This window comes from Panthera pardus, unplaced genomic scaffold (assembly GCF_024362965.1).
Source record: "Panthera pardus isolate Hobbes unplaced genomic scaffold, ASM2436296v1 HiC_scaffold_11, whole genome shotgun sequence".
Taxonomy (NCBI): Eukaryota; Metazoa; Chordata; class Mammalia; order Carnivora; family Felidae; genus Panthera; species Panthera pardus.
In genome coordinates this window covers 51,178,478-51,195,811 of record NW_026526666.1, presented here as the reverse complement: position 1 = coordinate 51,195,811, position 17,334 = coordinate 51,178,478, and the positions used below count along the sequence as shown (strand labels likewise).

Genomic DNA, 17,334 nt, shown 5'->3' with positions numbered 1-17,334 from the left:
ATATCACCATAACTTTTCAACCTTTTCCCACTTACACAAAATAGAAAATGTGTCTCTTATGTTCAAGGTGTTACAAATAACCTTAATCTCAACAACAGCTTGTTAGGTAGTTTCCCCTTTTCACAGCTGATGAAACCATTTCAGAGGTGAAATGAGTTACCAAATTCACACCTCTTTAAGTGCTAATGCCAGGAGGTAACCTAGTCTTGTAACTCCACTCTGAGACTGTTGACATCAACTTTTAAGTCCAAACTCTGCCTTCTGATAGAGGTCAGTCCATTATTAGTTAATTTCCAATCTTTAATAAGATTTAAATACTGTTGCATGTCAGGCAGGGTATGTAAACATGGCTGAATGTAATCTTATCAATTTCTGAGCAAATTTTAAATCAATTCCTTAACAGGGAAAACAAGAGTCGTATTTCAAGCATGTGGCAGCAAGCCTGGTGATTTTCATGTTTCTAAATCCAGCCTCACTCCTCAAAGTCACTTATTTTTCTGTTGTCTCAGCCCCTGCCACTTGCACCCCACCCGCTTCCACAAGCTCTTGTGGTTCCTACCAAGACAAAAGGCAAGGAGCTTTTGACTGTACGCTTTGTGCCCCTTTGAAAATAGCTCAAGTGCAGTTTGGAAGATCTCCATGCTTTTAACACACCCTTTCTCTACCAAGGACTGTTAATATTTGCATCTTTGAGGCATCTGCTACAGCTCCTTTTTACCTCTTTCTGGCCACTACAACAACAATAAGAGCGAAAACTTGGCATTTTACTGTGTGCTTGGTGCACTTTACATGTTGTATTTCATTTAATCCTCACATCAACTCTATGAGTAAGTTCATGTATTCCCTCTTTAAGGTGAGGAAAATGAAGTACAAAGAGACTAACTTACCTACTCTTACCACAGTCTGGGAAGTGGGGCAGGCCTATCCTTAGTAATTTTTTCCTATGTACAGATCCCCGGTTTCCTCAAACAGATCCTTATGACCACCAATTATTATTACATTAAGAATACTTATAGATAAGCTACACATAGGGGAACTGTGTAGCTATGAGTTTCTAAAGTTCACTTAATGCTCCTCAGAGAATTTTACCTATTAATATAACAAAAATAAAAACCTTTGGGGGGAAAAGGGAGAAACTTGTAAGTACTTTTAAGTTCCTTCTCTCCCTTTCTTCTTTCCTGGAATTTTGGTTAATATGGTAAAATTTTAAGGCCCATTTTTAAAGCACACAAATAAAGCTCAAAATGGCTATTCTTTTACCACAATCAGTTACTATTTTATAAGTGGTTATTTTCACTAATGTTTCCCTTCTCCTAAAAAGTTAAAATAGTCCTAAAAAATAGTCAGAAGTTCTTGCTACTTTCCATAGAAAAAATATTGGCTAAATAAACCGCAAAGGAGGAGGAAAGGAGACTTCTTGGCAGATTTGTTACTCAAATTACAGGCATAAGTTGTAAAGTGAAAAGTGGTAAGATACCACTGATTAGAAATGTAGCCTAAAATATCAGGTCTCTGTAGCAATGCTTGAGTCACATATTGTTCTCTGAAAAATATTCATACAACTTCACAGCTTTATCTTTAGCAAGTTCTGTAAAGAGTTTTCTAGCAGTAAATTCTGAAAACTATCCAAATATCTTGATTAAATGTCGAATATAGTTACCTAATGTTAATGAAACTGAGAATAAGAATATTATACATCCTTCCAGTCCTCACTTTTAGGATTCTAATACTCAATTCTCAACCACATTGCAACTTGTTGTTACTCATTTCTTAATAATCTCAATCCTCTATCGCTAACTGTTGCTAAATTAAAATAATAATTGCTAACAACTACTACAATTTGAGCATTGACTATGCTCTTGACATCTTGTGCTAAATTCCCTACATGCATTATTTCCTTTAATTCTCAGAACAACATTATGTAGTAATTAGTTTCACTACCTCTGCCTCCCTTTTACAGATAGGGACACTGAAGTTAAGTGTCTCTCCCAAGTTCACATTGCCTGAAACAGTCCAGGCAGTCTGATCGCACAGCCTGGGCACCCAACTATTATACTTGTGAGGGCCATGGCAGAGGGAACAAAGTGTTTCATCTTTATAGTGCTATCATCTAATAGTAAAACTATTATTATAACACTTCGGGGACACTAGATACAGGCACCACATAAATGTAAATAAAAGACTAATTTTTAGTGTACTCTAAATACATTATGCATTTTTAAAACAAAAGCAGTAAAGGTGGTACTTGTGAAGAAAAGGGCAAATCTGTGTCTGAGGATGCAATGCTAAGCATAAAATTGCAAGTCTACGCTCTTGCTAAAGTTAGAATATCTAAGCTAAAAATAGAAATATTATACTCTCTATTTTGCCACCTCAAACTCACTTTGAAGTTTGATCCTCTTAATTTTAAACATCCCTTCCTTTTATTTCCCTGCATTGTACTCTTAAAAACAAAAAGATTTATTGAGATATAATTCACAGGTCATACATAATTCACCTGTCTAAAGGGTACTATTCAGAGTTTTTTGGTATCCCCACAGAGTTGTGCAACCATTGCTGCTACCTAATTTTAGAACATTTTTATCGTTCCAAAAAGAAACCAATACCAATTAACATTCACTTCCCATTCCCTCCACCCCCAGTCCTAGGCAACCACTTATCTACTTTCTGTCTCATTGATTTACCTATTCTGGATATCTCATATAAATGAGATGGTCTTTTGCGACTGGCATCTTTCACTTAGCATAATGTTTTCTACGTTCATTCATATTGTAGTATGTGTCAGTATTTTATTTCCTTTTATGGCTGAATAATATTCTATTATATAGATAGATGACATTTTAATTATCCATTTACCAGCTGATGGACATTTGAGCTACTTCTGTTTTTTTCCTCTGTTTTGCTGTTGTGAATATTTGTTTACAGGGCTTGTATGGACATGTTTCCATTTCCCATATATATATACATATATATATATATATGTATATATATATATATATGTATATATATGTGTGTATATATATATATATACATATATATTTATATGAATGGAATTGTTGGGTTATATGGTAACTCTATGTTTCATATTTTGAAGAGTTAAGCTGTTTTCCAAAGAGGCTACACCATGTTACAATCACACCAACACTTATGAAGGTTCTAATTTCTCCACATCCTCACTAATGCTTGTTTCGTCTTTTTGAGAATGGCCATCCTAGTGAGTGAGAGTGAAGCTATATCTCATTGTAGCTTTGATTTATATTTCCCTAATGGCTAATGATGTGCTTTTCACATGCTGATTGGCCATTTTTGTATCTTCTTTGGAGAATGTCTATCTACATCTTAACTGGTGTATTTATCTTTTTATTATTGAATTGAAAGAATTCTTCATATAGTCTAGATTTCGAGTGCCTTATCAGTTATATGATTTGTAAATATTTTACCCCATTTTGTAGGCTGACTTTTCACTTTCCTGGTGGTAACCTCTACAGCATAAAAGCTTTTTATTTGATGTGGTCTTTTGTGAAGTTCAATGTATCTGTTTTTCTTTTGTCACTTATACTTTTGTTGTCATATCTAACATGGGTTTGTCTAACTCAAGATCACAAAGATCTCATCTATGCCTTCTTCTAAAAGTTTTAGATATTTTTTACAGTTTTAGCTTTACATTTAGGCCTATAATCCATTTTAAAATAATTTTTTGTTTCACATATACCCTTTCCTTTTAATTTAATTTTGAATATGTCAAACCAAAAAGAAGAACTTTAGGAGAAAAAAAAGATACTGTTATTATTCGTCTTATTTTTTAAAAAAATTTTAATGTTTATTTACTTTTGAGAGAGACAGAGAGAGAAACAGAGAATGAGTGGGGGAGGGGCAGGGAGAGAGGGCTACACAGAATCCAAAGCAGGCTGTAGGCTCTGAGCTGTCAGCACAGAGCCAGACACAGGGGTCAAACCCACCGACCGCAAGATCATGACCTGAGCCGAAGTCAGATGCTTAACCAACTGAGTCACCCAGGTACCCCATCTTATTTTTTTAAAAAACATTTTATTTTGGGCGTTATAATAAATAGCAAGTTTTTAGGTTTAATACATCCAATGAAGCTCCAAATGCATCTGTGAAAACCCCTTTGGAAATTGAAAATATAGTTCACACTTAATACTACCTATTCATTCTGATAACAAACATTTAATTCAACAATTATTTATTAAACACCCACTAGTGTGTCAAGCACTGTTCTGAGCCCTGAGGATTATGTGGTGAACAAAATAGGCAAGGCTTTCATTTTCATGGAGTTTACACACTGGAGGAAAGAAGCAAAGAGAAAACATGTAAACAGATACATCACTAAGGTTATTTGCAAAGTGATAAGTAATGTGAGAGTGTAATGTGAGGGAGGGACAACTTTTTTGGATTGTATGGTCAGAAAGCCTTCTGTGCTGAGGTCTGAATCATGAGAAGACACCAGCATTGCAATGATTTAGTAAAAAAAAGGAGGAGGAGGAGGAGGAGGAGGAGGAGGAGGAGGAGGAGGAGGAGGAGGAGGAGGGAGGAGGGAGGAAGAGGGGACTGAAAGCAAGAGACCAAGAGTTAGGAAAGAGCTTGTAGGTTCCAAGACAAAAAAACAAGAGCAAAACCAAATATCTCTGAGTGTCTGTAGGCAAAAGAGCACAAGATTGGGATGGCAGACTGGAAGACAGATCTTGAAGTGAATACAAGGATAATTAAGACTGTGTATGCTTCCAGTTTCCTTTTTTTTTTAATTTTAATATTTCTTTATTTTTGAGAGAGTGCAGGCAGGCGAGGGGCAGAGAGAGGGGGACAGAGGATCTGAAGCAGGTTCTGCACTGACAGGATGACAGTAATGAGCCTGATGTGGGGCTTGAACTCACAAACTGTGAGATCATGACCTGAGCTGAAGTCAGGTGCTCAACTGATTGAGCCACCCAGCTGCACCAACCGCGCCCCCACCCAGTTTCCTTTTTAAAGAAGAATCCTCAGCTAACATGGTAATAAAATTTAAAATTTAGATGAGGAAAATATTCTGTAATCAAAATTAGCATTTCTTATTCTAAAGAGGCCAGATCAACACATTCTTGAAATTCTGACCCACTACCTGAGGCATTGGGAGGCATTCCTACTTGATCCAGTGGGAACTCAAACATCATTTTATTTTTTTACTAAGAGAAAGCCAGCCCCCCTCCCCATACTCCAACTATTGTTGGCTTCTGTGAAGTGGATTGGAGGAAACGACACCAAAGATTGTTGCAGAAGCTTTCTTCAATAGTGACATCAGATTATTTATCAGGAGTTACCGAAGGGCTGAGACAGAACATGTCCAGGTGTTATCCCTAAAACTGAAAAATCAGAAGAGATAATTAATTATAAGCACAATGCTCAACCATAATAAGCACTTAATAAATGGTAGCTATTATCTCAATAGCTTTGGCTGATCTTCAGTGATACTACTCTTGATTGCTGGCCAGAGTCTCTTAGGTTTCTGTTACTCCCAAAGCAAACAAGTGATAAGGGTATGGGGAGATGAAGCCTCTGTCCTCCACAGTTAATGTTCACAGGTGGAGATTATGTGTAGACACTTTGGAGCAAATTTTGCATATGCAGAGATCACAGGTTAGGCAGAGATACAGGTGTGAGGGCTATGAGCCCTTACTGCCTACCACCACCACTGGGAGTTTCTTCCTTCCTCTAGTGCCAACTTCGTAAAAACTCTACAGAGCACTGTACTAGGTGCTTTAAATGTACTTTGTTATCATATAATCAACTTTGAGGTAGGATTATTATCTATACTAAATATGAGACCAACAAATGATAAAACTGGATTTGAATTCAATTCCACTCAGCTCCAAAAACTCGTGTTCTTTCCATTATGCTACCAGTACTTCTCAAATTTTTCCAACTAAGTACCCATAATACCTAGAAGGATACCATTTTTGAGGGCAATGTAGAATTGTCCTCATTCTTCCATTCTCCTCTTATCAGTCATTACATTTCAGCAGTTCTTCCTATATCCGGCAAACATCTCCTCTTCTCCATCTCCATGGCCAGCACTCCAGTGCAGACTATCTACGAGTATCACTGTAATGGATGACCCTGACTTCATATTTCATCCTGGTCTGGATTACAGATCATATCATTCCTAGACTTGACAGTTCTTCCCCTATTACATACAAGATAAAGTCCAAAACCCTCAGCAAAGCACTGAAGGCCCTTAATAATCTGGTACTACCTTCTTTCCAGCCTCCCATCCCATGCACCCAAACCCTCAAACCCTATAAGACTAACTCACTCTACCCCATGCACATGCACATACTCCATATCCTTTCACATCCTGTTCCAAGAATTCTTGTGGCAAATTCCCTCTTATCTACCAGGTCTCCCCTTGAGTTCACTTCCTGTGAGAAGCCTCCTGACCCTTAAACATCATGTTCCCTTGTCCTACCATGTGCTCTAATATTAGCCATTTCTACCCCCATTTGCACTACTCACCATGCTGCATTATCATTGTCCAATTTACCTCTTCCAGAAGTTTGTAAATATCTGCTGTGGGGTTGTTTTGTTTAGCTGTTATGCCCCCAGTGCTGTGCTTAGCACATAAATCTCTCTATTGAAGGAATGTGCCCCGTTTTCCCCCCACTAGATTATAAACTTTTATTTCTAGTGCCTAGCATACTTCTAGTTCCTAAATATCTATTCAATGATACTTCATGCTTATTGAGCATTTACTATGTGCCTGGCATAATCTAAATAATATTTAATGTGGATTAACTCATTTAAAACTCTTAATAACTGTGTGAAGTCAATGTTATCATTAACCCATTTTACATAAGGAACCTGAGACACAGAAAAGTTCAATAACAAGCAGTGTGACCTTGAGCAAGTAAATGGCAAAACCACCATTCAAACAGAGTACAGTTGATCCTTGAACAACACAGATTTGAACTGTGCAGGTCTACTTGCATGTGGGCTTTTTTTTTTTTTTTTCATTAAATGCAGTATAAGATTTCTTTTTTAAAAAAATTTTTTTAACATTTATTTTATTTTTGAAAGACAGACAGAGAGAGAGAGAGCAGGGGAGAGGGAGAGAGGGAGAGAGGGAGACACAGAATCTGAAGCAGGCTCCAGGCTCTGAGCTGTCAGCACAGAGTCTGACGCGGGGCTCGAACCCACAAACTGTGAGATCGTGACCTGAGCCGAAGTCTGACACTCAACTGACTGAGCCACCCAGGTGCCCCTTCATTAAGTGCAGTATAGTAATATAAATGTATTTTCTCTTCTTTATTATTTTAATAACATTTTTCTTTTCTCTAGCTTACATTATTGTAAGAATGAAGTATAAAAGACGTATGCAAAATATGTGTTAATGGACTGTTATATTATTGGTAAGACTTCCTGTCAACAGCAGGCTACCAATAGTTAAGTTTGGGGGGAGTCAAAAATTATATGCAGATTTTTGACTATGTGGGGGTTGGTCCCTCTGACCCCTGAGTTCAAGGATCAAGTGTAGTCTGGTTCCAATATCTGCACTCTGACGCTATGCCATGTTGCCTATATGTGTCTGCCCAGTGAGGGATGAATAAATAGAATCCTTTCCAGTTTCTACAGGAACAAAAGCCCAAGAGTCCTGAGCCTATTTAAGGAGGGATAAAGGAGCCTATACAAAGAGGTTCTTAATTTCTCATAGATTTCATTGCGAATGGTCAAAATAACTGTGAGAACTTCAGGTACGTTAGAGGTAGTATAAGAAACAGTGAGTTAGAGCCATCATGCCAGTTGTTGGCAGAGCCTTGTGCCTAAGGCTTTGTAAAGTTGACTCCCATTGGTGGACTGCTGTGAGATTAAAGGCCCTCCTATCAAACCATCACCCCACTTCATAGCCTCGTGTGTGTGGCTCAGTTCTTAAGCTCTTTATCCTCGGTTTATCTATTAAACAGAGAGATCATGGTTAGGATCTTTTAGGATTGTGGGGACTCAGTGAGTTAAGATATGTAAATCACTTAGAGCAGAGCATGCAATTAAGTACTTGAAGAAAGAAAAAGGAGGAGGAAAAAGTGTTTCCGCTTACGCTTACGGAGGGTCAGTAACGCCAAGTGGTCACGTCAGTGGTTTGTGAATAGCTGCCAGCACCTTTTCTAAATGAGTGAAAGAGGGAGAGAAAGGATCCAGACTTAAGCCAATTCTTTGCTACTTTACATCAAGTTTGGGAATTAAATGTTAGGAAAGAGAAGGCCACTGTAAACTTTTGCTTAAAGGGAAAGGTTGGGGACAAAACACAAGTAAATAATCACCTTAGGGATTCTCCATAGCTCATCAAGAAATGCCTGACCGTTTTTTTTTATACTTAGAGATACCTCTCTTTTGAGGAATTTAAGTGGCTTTTAAAATTAGACAGAGCTTGGGGGCTCTTGAGTGGCTCAATTGGTTAAGCGTCTGACTTCAGCTCAGGTCATGATCTTGCAGTTCATGAGTTTGATCCCCATGTTGGGCTCTATGCTGATAGCTTGGAACCTGGAGCCTGCTTTGGAATCTGTGACTCCCCCCACCCCCCCGCCCGTCTCTCTCTCCCTCTCTCTCTCTCCCCCCACTCCCCCCCCCCCCGCCCCTTCCCGGCTAGTGCTCTGTCTCGCAAAAAATCAACGTTAAAAAAAAATTTTTAATGAAAAAAATTAAAATTAGACAGAAATTTTCTAGCTCAAGGGGATACTGAATTCTGTTAATCCTTTTATGGCTATGTTTCCTCCTTTTCCTCAATCACCTTTTTACTTCCTTTCCTCTGCAGCTACAAATTTCCCTCACAAACTGCTTTTTCAGATACATTTCCACTAGCGAGCTCCCTGAGTTCTTTTTTGTTTATTTTGAAAGGAAATGGTTAAAAATGAAAGTAGAAGAAAACAGAGGAATACTCAGTCCCCTTGGCTGCCTGCCAGGAAAAATGCCAAATGTCAGAGGCCTTGATGAAAGCGACCCAGCCACAAGCACGAGGGATTGGCCCACCACAAGATTATCCTCCAGGGGAATTTATACCACAGCCTAAAAATTGGATGGCCTTGGGAACTTTCTCCTAATAAGGTCCTACAACTGGACCTGATAGTAAAATATTAAGCTTAAGCTCTCAAATCACTAAACAAGAGCCTGGGATCTCAGGTTACATGCAAAGGGTTTAGATATATGAATATTTTAATCTGTCTGGGAAGCCGTATAACACATTGGGGAAGCACAGGCCCTGGTGCCAGAAAGACCTTGGTTTGGATTCTGGCCCACCACTTGTCACCTTGGTGATTTTGCACAAATGGCTTATTCTCACCCAACTAGTATGTCTTAATTTTTAATATTAAGAATAATACAAGATCCACCTCAGAGGGTTGTAGTGAGGATTAAATTAAAAGTCCTAACACTTTTAAGTACCCTGCTCAGCAAATGTTAATTACCACGACTACTAGTTTTGCTAGCCCTCAACATTGACAGGTGGAAACCAATACCTCATACTATAGCTTCTAGGACCATGCCACTCTTAGGTTGTTTTCATTATGTCTGCACCAGTAAGTAATCCCCGAGGATTTGAGTGGTTCTAATAACTCAACCTTGAGTTTCTAGGGCAAAGGAAACCTAAAAGGGAGTAACTTGAATCAAAGACAAGTGATAGACTTCTTAATAACAGGACCTATTTGAACACCTAATACATTATTTTACCTAATCATCACAATAGCCTCTATGGGAGAATCACTAGAATTCATAAATAAAGACACAGAAGCTCTCAGAGGTTTACCTACCTAGTCAGTGGAAGAATTGGGATTTATCCCAGAATTATCAAATACCAAACCTTCTCTTTCATCTCTGCTATAAAGTCTTGGAGCTGAAAGCTTCAAGACTTAGCAATGTATTCTAGAAAAGCTCAATATTTTTACTCAACTGAAGTGTGACAAAAAATCAAAAAGTAGTTCCTCTCTGCAGTCCCTTACCCACCTCAAGATCAGAATCTTCCTTAATGGTATGCTTCTTATAGACACATGCTTGATTAGAAGAAATTCTGAGCAAGACCCATTTTAATCATTTTAGAAAGATACCAAAAGACAGGGCCAATACCCTGAAGCTGTTTGTCTATCTACATTTGGTAATGAATGCCTACCAACAGGACAGAGCTTGCAGGGAAGGCTGAGAGGCAGAGCACCCAAGTGTAGAAATGGTGTGCCTCAAATAGAATAGCCCTGTGGCAGAATGTATTTTTTTTAAGATGAACACAACAATGTCTCGTCCCACGTGATCTTCTGCAATGTTATCTTGCAACACCCCAATATGAGGTGGAGTTCAACACACTTACCCTTGAGTCTGGGCTGGTCTTAATGATTTGCTTGACTGATCAAATGTGTTGCAAGTGACAAGACATATTGGGTCTTCCAAGGTTGTGTCATTAGAAGCATCTCAGCTTTGGCTTGGGTCTCTTGAACCACTCACCCTTGAAATACTCTCTCTGAGAAGCCCAGGCCATATAGGTAAGTCCTGTGTGGGGACTCCAGGTGACAGCCCCAGCAGAGCTCCCAGTTAACAGCCAGCATCAGCTGTCAGCCTTGTGAGTCAGGCGTCTTGAATATCCCACCTAGTCAACTCTACAGATTACTGCAGCCTCAGCCAGAACCAGCTCCATAATTTGTAGGACTCAGTGCAAAATGACAATCCTGAGCTTCCTGTTCAAAAAATATTAAGAGATTCAAGACAGCAACAGCATTGAACCAAGTGTGAGGCCCTTCTAAACATGGGGCCCTGTGTGACTGCACAGGTCACGTGCTGTATGAAGCCTGCCCTGGCCATGTAGTAGACACTGATTGCATCCAGTTAAGAGGCCCCAAGTGAGAACTTCCCAACTGAGCTTAGTCAACCCGTATAGCTTTGAAACATAATGGGACATTGTTATTCTAATTCACTGTGTCTTGGGTGGTTTGTTATGCTGCAAAAGAAAATTAGAACATTCCCACAAAACACCTGTAGGTAGCCCTACCAGAAAAAATGCTAAAGGCAGCAAGGCTACCAAAGCACCCTCTGCTCAAATACATACAGGAGGATGATTTTACATACTAAAACACAAAAAAATCTCAGATCCAGGAGTAAGGCTTCTCTGGGGTCAGAGAGACTTTTCTCATTGGGCAGATCCTGGGAGAAGGCAGGCAAATAGCTTAAAAGAAGAGGCATTACCATTAAAAATAAAAGTCACACAAAATATGAATGAAATTATACTCTGCTATTAGATTTATTGGAAAAATGGAAGAAAATTAAAAGCGAGGAAGCCAAAACATTTTGGTTATCTCTAAGGTATCAGGGAGAATGAGAAGTTTTCCTGGAGATGCATAACTAACTTTATTTTCTAAAAAAGTTAAAAAGCTGGATTCTGCAAACTATAGCTTAGTTCCCTCATTCTGGGCTAGATTCTGGAATAACATGTTAAAGGAATACTTTGTGAATTACTAAAAGACGAAGAATTGATCACTAAAATCCCATACCAATTCATTAGGAACAAATCATGGTAGACACAGGGCTTGACACACAGTAGGTAGTCAAGAAATACTTGTTCTATGAACTAATTTTCTTTCTTTTTTGATGAAGTTATCACACATTTTGTAAAGAATTCAAGACACGTAGCAACGCATTTCATGAATTCATTGATGGAAAAAAAGAGAAATGTGGGCCAAAGGATAGTGGCATTAGGAGATTACAACTGACTCAACAATCAATAACAAATGCTTTATAAAAGTCAGAAGAAATAGACCACCTGGCGTGTGTAGTGTAGGGGAATTAAAGCATGGATTTTGATGTCATTGCTCTGCCATTTGCTTGTGGTAAGACCTTGGGCAAATTACATAACCTCTCTTATTCTCCCTCTCCTCGCCTGAGTCATAACCCATGTGGGATAGGCATGAAGCAGTTAAACAGAAAACTCGGGTCAGTTGGCTATGTTCCACCCCCAGAGAACCAGGGCAGGTGGTTCCTCTGCCAAGGAGACAATTACAGTGTGAGGCGGGAAACAACCAAAGAGGAAAAGATTTTTGAGTAAGAGGAAAGTCTTCTGGGCAGTACTTGGCTCAGAAGACTGCCCTTTTATTTCAACAGACTGTAGATACAGAGATCCCTAACAGCCTGTCCTTCACCATAGGTCTGAGAAGAGTCACTGACAGTCTAGAGCCTTTGCAGGGATTTTGACGTGGGGGGAAGGGCACCTGGTATTTGTGTGTCTGTTCTATAACTATTAGGTACAGAAACAAAACATAAGGATAATATAAAATCAGCAACAGAAATACATAATTCAGGGAAACACCATGCTTGAAAGACCCAACTTAGAGCAGTATCGGAGACAGAGTGAGGGCTCTGTGCAGATCAGCATTAAAAGAGAAAAGCAAACAATCCAGGGATAGTCTAGGAGGCCTGACAAAAGGACTGGGCCTCACGTCCAAAGCTCTCCAGTGCAGACTTTTTATGTTATCTCCAAATACAGTTATATATTTGGTTGTCCTGGAGATACACTTACAGAATAGAAAGAAGGTCATGTTCATGATGCAACTTTAAACTTACTAAACCACACCCCCTATGATGTGTTGTCAATTGATACTTTTAATAATATCAATAAATTTAGTAAGACAATCTCATCATTATTTTGTGCATGACAAAAATAGATTGCTTTTATCATGTTAACAAAAGCGTTACTAAAAACCACGTAATGTAAGTAAGTGTGATCACAATTTTAACAACCTTATTTTAGCATTTTTTAAAAAACATACTAGGATTCTCAAAGTCCATACATGGCCTGTGCTTCTTTCAGTCTCTGCAAGAAGGTAGAGGAAAACCAGGTTCAGAATCATGAGTGTGAAACTAGATGGTTCAGGCAGGATAGCATGGACACCACTCCCTGGCTGAATTTCTGTAGAATCAGAGATTTGTCTTGCAATGTTGGCCTTAGCTTTATGAGTAACCATTTGTATTGTTGAAGGTGCTTTGTCTGTGAATACTAGTTTTTACCCTTTAAAAAGAGAAAGATGTTGAACTTCATGATCTCTAATATATTTTCCTTATTTAACATTTCAATGCAGCTATTAATATCTGAGTCGAGAAGTGATCCTATCCAAAACATTTGGAGCCAGAAGTTTTCAGAATTCAGAATTTTTCAGTTTTAAGAAAGATAGTATGTGCATGGAAAGTATATTGTTAGTCTAGTGGGTTATACAGCAGAACTGTAATCATAATCAAACATTAGTTCTGCAGTAAAATGTATGAATATTCATAGTAAGTGGGAAATAAAGGCTATAAATAGCTATATAACATGTGAGCTCAGTTCAGGTTTGCCACTAAATGAATTCAGGTCAGGTTAGGTCCTGCCAGGAATGAGTTACAAAACAAACAAAACAAAACAAAACAAAACAAAACACCAACTTTCAGCTTTTAGAACTTTTCAAAAGATTTCTGAGTTATGCAGTCAGTACCACCCTAAAGGTATATCTTCATAGCAAATGGAATTTATGCATATCTAAGTATGTTTCAATAATATTTACCAAACTGTACATTGTTCATGTAGAATGTGCCTTGTCTTTGCTTTTTTATCACTGATCTTTTTTTTTTCCCTTACAAAGTCCCAGGGTAAAAGAAATCCTTCAAAAAAGGAAGAAGGAAGGTAACTGGCAATTACAAAACTAGTTTTTCATTTATACGGATAACACGTTATTTTTAAATATCAAAACATCAGTAATTTCTTGGTATATATATATTTAAATCTGAAATTGAAGCATTTGCTTTTTGAGATGTATCTAAAGAATTATACACTGCATTAAAATCTCAATTCAGACAAAGGTACATGTTTACAAAATGTTTTGATCCTATCCCTCCCCTGTTTAAAAAGTCTTCCAAGGTTTGTTAGCTTTGTTGTAAATTTCCATTTCTATTTCTCAGGTTTCCTGACAAGTTGGCAGTTTTCTTATGTTTGTTAGACCTTTGTACTCCCCCCTTCCCCTGCAGAGTCTGTTTTTGTCTGAGGGGGTCCTTTTAGAATGCTGGGTGGGGAAAGGGAGGGTGGGTGGTGGGTGGAGGAGGTTGTACAGAAAGTGTATAGCTTGGTGGTCAGGGAATGGAAGAAAAGGGGATTAGGAGATGTGTTGGGGAAAGATGCAGGAAGGTGTCAAGTCCAATTCCTGTCCTTGCCCTGGAGCCTAACCACCTTCCTTTCCTTAGTTCTGCCTTTCCCTCAATACTTCTTCCCTTTTATCTTCTAGAATCAGCTCCATTTTCTCACAGCCTGACTCTACCACACTTCTAGGATAATTTATTTTAAATGGGATTTTTCCCCCTAGGGATAAGCATGCTACCTGGAGAGAGGAAAGTCTGAAGTGTAGAGAATGCCTACTCCTGGACCTTGGTCCTTCCCACATGGCAGAGCATCCTTCCCACATGGAAGAGCATATAGGACAGTGAGGACATACCTCAACCAAGTGCAGAGATACCCATCTTGTCATTTTACTCTGGTGTTGTAATCCTGCAATTGTGAATATTCATCATACTCAAGAACTAGAATTCGTCATCTATCTCCTAGTAGACCAGAGGAGATTCTGCTAAGAAAATCCCTGTGGGTTTCTCCAGTCTCTGTCTTTGCTAGTCTACATGGAAAAAGAGCATGAGCTTTGAAGTCAGACTAAGACACCTTGGAGTAGATATTTAGCCTCCTTGATCCTCAGTGTATTTCCTGTTTAAAGTGTGGACTTTAAATACCTACTGCCTGCAAATTGGTATGTGGTAGAGGTAAAGAATGTAGCACGCCTAATGTAGTGGTGATGTGTACTAAATGCTTAATAAATACAATTTCCCTTTTTCTCCTTATAGGAACTTGTGGCCCCAGCAAACTGACGGAGACGTTAGAGAAGATAGACAAAGGATGGAAGTTGATATGGGCTCCTGGAATTTCAGGTCTGCTTAGCAAGAGCTGAAGAGAAAGTTGACTGGTACATGTTTTTTTAGATATGAACCGTGTTGGAAGGGGAGAAAGGGACAATTTACTAGAATCTAATTATTTTCCCCAGTTTATCTGATACTTTAGTCATATCCTTTGCCTCTGTCTCATTGCTATTCTCTTCATGACTCTTCTGACAGAAACATGCCATAGCAATAAAGTATCATCTGTGTGGTGTTTCCTGAAAGCAGTGGGGAGAATGAGGTCAATGGTTAGTGACCAGGTTAGAATCAGATGGACTTCTTTACAGTCTCAGCTTTGCCATTTTTTGGTGTGGCGTGGGGAAATCTCAGTCTCCATTTCATCAGCAGCAAAATGGTATAAGCTTACCTAACTCAAAGGTTCATTAATTTGCTTGTAAGTATTTTTTTCTGAGCACTCATCATGTGCTAGGTACTGTATTAGATATTGAGGATAGACAGTTAACAAAACAATCCCATTCTTACAGACTTTGGATTCTAAGGGGAGACACAGAGGATATACCAAGAACGTAAATACGTCAGATGGTGACTAGTCAGATGGTGGCTATGAAGAAAAAAAAAAGCCAGATAAAAGGACTGGGGGTAAGGGAGCAGGTTACCCTTTTATATAGAGTGGTCTGAAAAGCCTCTGTAAGAAAGTACCCTTTGAATAAAATCTAAAGAAAGTGAGAAAATGAAGTGTGTTCTAGGCCATTGTGAGATTTAATGAGATAATGCTGATAAACTTAGCATATTATCTGGAATACACTGGGCACTATATCAATATTAGTTGCTTATGTTATTAAAGAAGGTATTTCATTACAGTGAAGGCTACAGGTAGCTGAAAACCTTTCTAGTTCACCCTAACACACTCCTGAGGGACCCTTAACCATTATGAAAGACAGGGGTGATGGCTCAGAGGACTTCATACACACACATTTTATTGCTGGCAATAAAATGCCAATTGTGTGAACAAAAGTATTTCTGTAGGAGTGGGATATTTTAAGCTAGCAGAAAAGAGAGTGGGGTAAGAGACAATCTATAGGGTAGTCTTCAGATTCATATTCTCTCTAACAAATATTCCCAACTCTGAAGTTTGCAGGTGTGCACACATATTTCACCTCATCAACAACAATAATGGCAATGATGACATTAATTATGCCATTTATAGGTTTGTAAAAGCTCTTCTTTCAAAGACCTCAAGTGTTTTATGTACGTGACCTAATTCACCCTCACAGCTTCCCCAAAGACAGGTCTAGTCCCATTTAATAGATGAGGAAACTGAACTATAAAGAAGCTAAGTCACCTCTTCAAGGTCAAATAATTACCCAGACAACTCTGATCTAGATCCCAGACTTAATTTTCAGGTTAGGTCCCTTTTTGTTTGAGTCTTCATCTTTCTAGATGTCAGAGACCATAAGGTGGGTGCAATGGAAGGAAGCCATGATGTCAGGATGTCAAAGTGCCCACCCTTTGCTCATCACATAGTTAGTGATCAGTAAATGTTGTTTTGTTTTTTTTTTTAAACTCTTTAAGAAGGGGCTTCTTTAGTGCTACCAAAATATTAACTATCTAGCATACCTCTCAAAGTTTGGTTGATGGAGAGAGCCCTAGTTTAGAAATACCCATATACGTAAATACTGACATTTGGCTTTCCTCTGTGAAAGTCAACAGGAACATAACAAGGTCTCTCATTTTTTGGTGATCATCTTCTCTGGGGTAGGCCTTTTACATATGTTATGTGTTATGTAATCCTCACAACAAAATTTTGCAGGAAAAATAATTGACCGTATTTACAAATTAGGAAACAAAGTATCCCAAAAGTTAAATAATTTATCTAGTGTCACATAGCTTATATATGACAAAGCTGGGATCAAACCCACATCTCTCTGACATCTAAGTCTTGATATCTTCTATAAGGCCAGACTGCCAATTCATAATGCCTCACTCAAATTACCTGCAGTCTGATGATCCAGTGTGAGTCATTTATGACCCATTTCTCCCTTTACATGAAATACTAGCAAAAGAATAAAATCAGCAGGTAAAATTTGAACAGTACAATTTTGCTGTTTTTAAAAATTCCTCTTAAAAGTTTAGCAGGTTGGTATATGCAGCTTAAATTTGGAATTTTGAAAGTTCTGTCTGGGTGTTAATTATCTAGTCCATTCCTTTGCTCATCAGCAAGACCAATTGGTAGTTTTCTAAACATTTCAGTGCACTTCTTTTTCCTGTGTCAAAGATAGTCTGGTTCACAGGCAAGCACCTCTGGAGATATGAGGAAGGAATGAAATCTTGGTTTCAGTGACATCAAGACCTTCTCAGGTGCCAGAGGCAAGATCTTGTAGATATATGCTATTGACTTGGGAAAGAATTTCACTT

General features: G+C 38.5%; 1 long non-coding RNA gene across 1 annotated transcript in view; it reads left to right on the top strand.

Moving 5' to 3' along the window:
* Window positions 1-17,334, top strand: part of LOC109266712 (uncharacterized) — a 39,101-nt gene that overhangs the window by 894 nt on the left and 20,873 nt on the right. Inside the window, exon 2 of the long non-coding RNA XR_002079835.2 lies at window positions 14,869-14,987. This is a non-coding gene — a long non-coding RNA (uncharacterized LOC109266712). The remainder of the gene's footprint in view (window positions 1-14,868; window positions 14,988-17,334) is intronic.